The sequence below is a fragment of the Pongo pygmaeus genome, chromosome 1, assembly GCF_028885625.2.
Source record: "Pongo pygmaeus isolate AG05252 chromosome 1, NHGRI_mPonPyg2-v2.0_pri, whole genome shotgun sequence".
In the NCBI taxonomy this organism is placed as follows: Eukaryota; Metazoa; Chordata; class Mammalia; order Primates; family Hominidae; genus Pongo; species Pongo pygmaeus.
Genome location: NC_072373.2, coordinates 43,380,594 through 43,387,893, shown reverse-complemented (window position 1 = coordinate 43,387,893; position 7,300 = coordinate 43,380,594).

The following is a 7,300-nucleotide window of genomic DNA, read 5'->3' as shown; positions in this document are numbered from 1 at the left end:
TTGTTTTTCAGATGTTGGTTTCTGTTTATCTCTTAGAAAGCCTGGTAACAACAAGAAGAGGGGGTACTGAGGCATGTCTAACCTCCTATCTTATAAAAGCCAGGGAAACTTAAAGTTTTTCTGGGTGATCTGGGCCAAGAGGGGTCCATTCAGTCTGTCAGAGGCATCAGATTTTATTCTGGTTCCACAGGGGACTCTAGAACATGATTCCTGGTCTCTCCACCCTAATCCTGTCATCATCCTAGTAGATTTTAGTGGCAATGTAGATAGTTCTTCCTAGCTCTGAGCTCAAAGTTTCCCAAAGTGTATTTTTCTAGTTATGAGAGATGTTCTGAGAGACGTTAATGGGTGTAGGGATAGAGAGATTAAATGAGACCTATGATCAAATAAGTTTGGGAAATGATGAATAAACAAAGGGTAATGTAGAAGAAGAAATTTTCATTTAAAACCAAAGCTGATGATGTGGATTCCTAATAAGATAAGTGAGCAACAACCTGGAGGAGGCCCCAGGTGGGGAAAGCAATTGTTCTGCCAGACAGCTCATCACTGACAACCCACTGGCACAACATCCTGTTCCCAAACACCTCACTACACACATAGCCCCAACAGCACAACCTCATTCTGCACATACCCCCTCCAGCACAACCCTAGAAAACTTCCCTCCAGTCCCTGCCTCTTTGTAGACAGCCCCTTCTCTGCTGTGCTGCCCATTGCCTCCTTGCAACATATTCTCCCTGTAATATGCTTGCTTCCTTTTTTTTTTTTTTGAGACGGAGTCTCGCTCTGTCGCCGAGGTTAGAGTGCAGTGACGCCATTTCGGCTCACTTCAAGCTCTGCCTCCCAGGTTCACGCCATTCTCCTGCCTCAGCCTCCTGAGTAGCTGGGACTACAGGTGCCAGCCACCACGCCCAGCTAATTTTTTTTTGTATTTTTAGTAGAGACGGCATTTCACCATATTAGCCAGGATGGTCTTGATCTCCTGACCTCATGATCCGCCCGCCTCAGCCTCCCAAAGTGCTGGGATAACTCACTACTGTCTTGGTAAATTCTTTTACCATCTGTGACGCCAGCCCCAGCCAGTTGCACCTGCAACAGATGACAGCTACTTCTGTCTTCTAAGGAGGGTGGAATGGTTCACATGGATAAGAAAATACATACTCCATGGCTCCATTCCACTTACGGGGACTGGAGAGGGGAGGAGAAGGTAGAAAGGAAACTAACATTTTTGTGCTTCTGCGCCTTTTCTATGTTGATAACCTGCAAGTGCAGGGCAGACAGCCCATGTGACCTGATTGCCTAATACTTTCCTGCTGTACACCTGTTGGCCAGCAAAGTTATTACTAGGCCCACTTTCACTCTCAAAAGTGTCATAGTTTGGATGACGAATTATGTGGTTACCTGTTAACGAGGCTTTGAAAATGTAAAAGCAGGTTCAAGACCAAATAAGGAGAGGAAAGCAAAGTTGTTTTCTACAACAAAGTGAGGAGAGTTGAGTTGGGGTGAGGTGGAGGGGGCGAGGGAGATAAGAGGAAAGTTTTGAAGGGGAAAAGGGGCTAAAATTATGGAGATGTAAAAGGCTTTCACTACCACAAACCTCAGTAAAGCCACTGAACACAGACATGCCTTATAGGGTATTTTGGGGAAGGGAAATTCATGAAGAGGGGACTGAAATCCACAACTCAATCAGCATAGAGCAGAAATAAGGGGGAAGTGGTAAGAGGCGCACTATGAATGAGCTGGAGAATTTAAGGGGAGGCTGAACTCAGAGTCGAAGTGACCTTGAGAAGATAAACCCTCTGGAAATTCTCAGAATCTCAGGATGGGCCCCAGAGTATCTAAAGATGCTACAGTTCAAGGGATTAAGCCAATTGTATATAAATCTTAATGGATAGGTTGACCTCAGCATAAAACTTGGTGGAAATTTTAAACAGGTTTCTTTATTTCAGCACTTCTCAGAGCATTCATTGTGTAAGGTACTTTGTGGATATCCAGATAGTATTCTTCAAACTCTCTTTTATTTCCCCAGGGAGTATCCCATAGGACAAGAAGCATTCTTTGTGACACTCTGTGGGAAGAATTGGTTTAAAGGGGTACCTGTCTGGGCAACACTGTCCCATGGGGGCCCCCATGACCAAACTAACTCTGCTTCTACCCAGAAAGGGTGCAGAGTAGCCACTAGACTTTTATGTGGCAAATGGGATGGTTATGCCCAGCCTGAAGCCAGGATGCCCTTTCTGGCTGCCTTGATTTGTGTTCAACAGCTCCAAATGCTTAATGAGGCAGTAAGAGACATCTCTCTTGGGCAGTACTTCCCAACTGGGGGTGAGTTTGCCACCCTTACCCCATCCCAGTGAATATCTGCAATTCCTAAAGACGTGTTTTGATTGTCACACCTGGGTGGGGAACATGCTACTGGCATCTAATGCATAGAAGGCAGTAATGCTGCTAAACATCTTTCAACGCACAGGACAGAGCCCCACAAAAGAGGATTATCTAACCCCAAATGTCCATAACACTGCTGTTGAGAAAACCTACTGCAGGATCTTACTGGGCTTCATAGGTAAGCTTGCCTTTGTTCTGGCTTCTGTAGATATCTAAAACAAAGATACTGCCCAGGCCCTCAACATCCTGAGCCAGGGCTCAAGCCAATTCCAATAGCAGTAGAATGAACACTAAATATTGATTTCAAAATCTCAGCAACTAGAAGAATGACCAACCATCCTGGTTGGCCTGGGACTGTCCTAGTTTTAGCATTGAAAGTTTCAGGTTCCAGGAAAGTCCTCAGGCCTGGGCTGCTGGTCACCCTAGCAGCTGAGGGACTCTTCAATACAGAATTAGTCTTTGTGCACTGGAGATGAATATACTTTAATTTGCAACCTGTGAAAACATCTATAAACATCTACTGAAGCCTGTTCTGTCTGCACCAACATTTTCATTGAGTACGTATTCTGCCTACCAGATACAGCTGCTCTACAACTTTCAAGGCCTGGTATAAAACTAACTTTTACCTATTTTTAAAAATTACATGAATAGTAAAAACTTGGATTAACCCAATATTCTGGTATTTTCAATTTCCTTGGGAGCTTAGAGGACGGACAAATAAAAGGATTCTTTATTTCAACATCAAATATATGCTATTGTTTACATATGAAGATAACCACATATATGTATAAATTCACTGTTACTTTTTAGCAATACTATAAAATCCAACAGAAAAAAATAGCATTTACTATTAAAAAAAAAAAAGAATTAGTCTTTGTGGGTTTGGGGCAAGCAACTGCCCTTCTCAGTTAGGATGAGGGAATTCTGGACATTTCCAGCTAAAGCCCAGGGGTCAAGGGAATGATAAACTCCTCAGTCTTGAGCATTGAGAGAAATTCTACCAGCTCGCCCTCAGTAGAAAGGTCCATAGTCCTGCTCCTCACCCGCCTGGCAGGGAGAGCTGCCTTTCTCTCCTGCCATCCCCCTATATCCACGGCTTCTCTCAGAGGAGCTGCTAAGTGCATTTTGCAGAATGAGTGACCGGGCGCTGCTTTTCCAGAAGATTCTCAGGAAATTCTGTTCGGTAGGCAGAAACACTGCTAGACGTTCGGCTACGTGACTGTTGTTATCTCTCCTGGGAAAGCATAATTCTGGAAGGCTCTGAACATCCTCAAAGAAAAAAAATGCATCTATGTTTTAACAAAGGCAGGGACTTGGAACATGAAATGCTTTGCACAGTCCTGAGAGAAATCTCCTATGTGTCTGGAAATGAGGCTCGCTTGCTCTCTTAATGTTTCTACTGTACTGGGGAATAGGAGAAGCCAGCTTCTCGTGTCCAGTGAGGAGGAATATTTTATCACTGAAATTTAGAATTGCTGGCCCCTGGTGACCATAAAAAGCAGACTGCCTTTATTTGGTTTTATTATTTTTAAATCCTCCATAGACAATGCACCCCTTGAATGCCAGATTCCAGGATGGACTGCTCCCACTACCCTCCCCACCACTGGTTCACCTCTGTCCTGTCAGCCATCAGTCTTGGCCCTTCACTTACTGTGTACAACACTTGGCAAGGTAACTATTTTCTATAAGTCCAGGCTTTCTCACGTGTAAAATTGAAATAATAATGATATTGATAGGTATTGGCTGATTTTATTAGGGTTCTCTAGAGGGACAGAAGTAGTAGGATATATGTATATATAAAGGCGAATTTATTAAGGAGTATTGACTCACACGATCACAAGGTGAAGTCTCACAATAGGCCATCTGTAAGATGAGGAACAAGGAAGCCAGCCGGAGTCCCAAAACCTCATAAGTAGGGAAGCTGACAGTGCAGCCCTCAGTCTGTGGTTGAAGGTCTGAGAGCCCCTGGCACCCTACTGGTATAAGTCCAAGAGTCCAAAAGCTGAAGAACTTGGAATCTAATTTTCAAGGGCAGGAAGAATCCAGCACGAGAGAAAGATGAAGGCCAGAAGACTCAGGCCAGTCTAGTTCTTCACGGTTCCTCTGCCAGCTTTTATTCTAGCCATGCTGGCAGCAGATTAGATGGGTCTGCCTGGATTGTGGGTGGGTCTGCCTCTCCCAGTCCACTAACTCAAATGTTAATCTCCTTTGGCAACATCCTCATAGACATACCCAGGAACAATACTTTGCGTCCTTCAATCCAATCAAATTGACACTCAACATTAACCATCATACTGATGATATTATATGATAATATTCTGCAAACTATAAGATGCTGTTGAAAATGCAAAAAAAAAAGAAAAAAAAGGCATTGAGCAGTGACTCACATTTGTCATCCCAGCGCTTTGGGAGGGCAAGGTGAGAGGATCACTTAAGGCCAGGAGTTCAAGACCAGTCTGGGCAACATGGCGAGATCACATCTCTACAAAAAAATAAAAAGTAGCCAGGCCTGGTGGTGCATGCCTGTGGTCCTAGCTACTAGGGAAGCTGAGGCAGGAGGATCCCTTGAGCCCAGGAGGCCGAGACTGCAGTGAGCTATGATCGTGCCACTGTACTCCAGCCTCGGTAACAAAGTGAGACACCCCCTGTCCAACAACTCAAAAAAAAAAAAAAAAAAGAAAAAGAAAAAGAAAGTGTAAAAAATTAACAACTGATTATAACTGCTTATGTTATAAAGGATTATTTCCCATTGGTCAATCGAATGGACTAAATCAGTAGGCATATTTTGCCATCATTAGATGGAAGAAGCCATTATAAGTTAAAACCCTTTTTTTTTAGAACCTGTCTCAGGTACCGTTTAGCAACAGATCCTCATAAACAGGAACTCAACAAATAAGTCTTTCATGCCGCCCCTAATTTTTCATTTCCTTAAGGAGCTGATGACCTAGGTAGGAATTTAAAACTGGCACAAAACAGTGGAAGAAAATCTAGCCCAGAAGGAAGAAAGGACACATTCAATGTACAAAGGTCCAAACATACAAAACTGATGAACATAGAAACATGGTCCTTATTCCAAGAGGATTCTTGTTTTTATAAGAGAATGGGCCGGGCGCGGTGGCTCACGCCTATAATCCCAGCACTTTGGGAGGCCGAGGTGGGTGGATCACAAGGTCAGGAGATCGAGACCATCCTGGCTAACACGGTGAAACCCTGTCTCTACTAAAAATACAAAAAAATTAGCCAGGCATAGTGGTAAGAGCCTGTAATCCCAGCTACTTGGGAGGCTGAGGCAGGAGAATAGCTTGAACCTGGGAGGCAGAGGTTGCAGTAAGCCGAGATCGCGCCACTGCACTCCAGCCTGTGCAACACAGCAAGACTCCGTCTCAAAAAGAAAAAAAAAAAAAAGAGGATGTATTTTAGGCTTTGTAAAAATACCATACCCCTGTAATGTACTCTGAAAATATGTTTCTGGGCATAGATATTAAAAACACAATTTACTGAATTCCAGCATGTCCCCTGAAACACCACAACTGGAGGTGGTCTTTACTGCCCAAGGAAAGCAGGGTGACAGCCAGAAGCCCTAACATTTATGACTGCTCCTCATGGCTCAGCATCTGTATACACCTACCACATTCTTCCTGTGTCTTTTTTTTTTTTGAGACATGGTCTCGCTCTGTCACCTAGGCTGGAGTGCAGTGGTGTGATCACAGCTCACGGCAACCTTAATCTCCTGGACTCAAGAAATCCCCCTCACCCCGCCTCAACCCCCCAAGTAGCTGAGACTATAAGCATGTGCTACCATAGGCAGCTAAGTTTTGTGTTTTTGGTAGAGACAGAGTTTCGCCATATTCCCCAGGCTCATCACGAACTCCTGGATTCAAGCAATCCACCTACCTTGGCCTCCCAAAGTGCTGAGATTACAGGCACGAGCCACCATGCCTGGCTCCTCCTGTGTCTTTACCAGGCCTTTGGGATCTCCTTGGAAGGCTCCACCTGTCTCTGATGTGGGAGCACCTCAGGGCTCTGTCCTGGCCCTTTGCCCTCTCACTCTACTCCCAAGGCTTCAGGTGCCATCTGCTTGCTGATGCCACTAAAATCTACATTGCCAGCAGCAGACAGGTGCATACATCTGTTTACTGGACCTCATCTTTTGTGCATATCATAGCAACAATCATGATGATGATGATAAACACTTATATAGTCTTTAAGTGTGCCAGACACATTGTAAGTATTTCACATATATTAACTCATAACTCTCATGACAGCACTTGAGAAAGCTAGTATTATTATTATCATCTCTAAGAAGTAGAGTCACAGACAGCTTAGGTAACTTCTCCAAGATCACACAGCAATAAGATGGAAGAGCCTGTTGGGCTTCGGAGTCTGAGTTTTTGTCACTATGCATACTGGGCCCCGTGTTCTCAAACTCAACACATCTGAAAAGAAAGTATCCTGCTGTTCCTCCATGACTCCCTGTCTCGCCGCCACCCACCCACTTGCCCAGGCTGGAAATCTGTGAGTCACCCTGGAATTCTCTCCCTCCCACCTCCATTCAAAGTAGTTCAATCACCAAATCCTATCATTTCTACCTCCTACATATTTAAAACATCTGTTTAATGGCCTCTTTATCTCCTCCAGTCTATTCTCCACATTGCAACCAGAGGGTTCCCCTAAAAAGAACTTAATCTTGCCTCCTTTTGACTGACTAACTAGCCTTCGATGGGCTACCACTATCTGTTGGTTAAATCCAGACTCCTTAACACAGCCTACAAGGGCCTCCGTAATCTGACCCATTCCCACCTTTGCAGCCTCATCACTCCTCACTGCCTCGTACCCGCTCCCCTCTATCTTGGCTGGCTCTCAGTTTTTCAAATGCACTGGGCACTTTCTCTCTCATGGGACTTTATGCTCTTTCCTC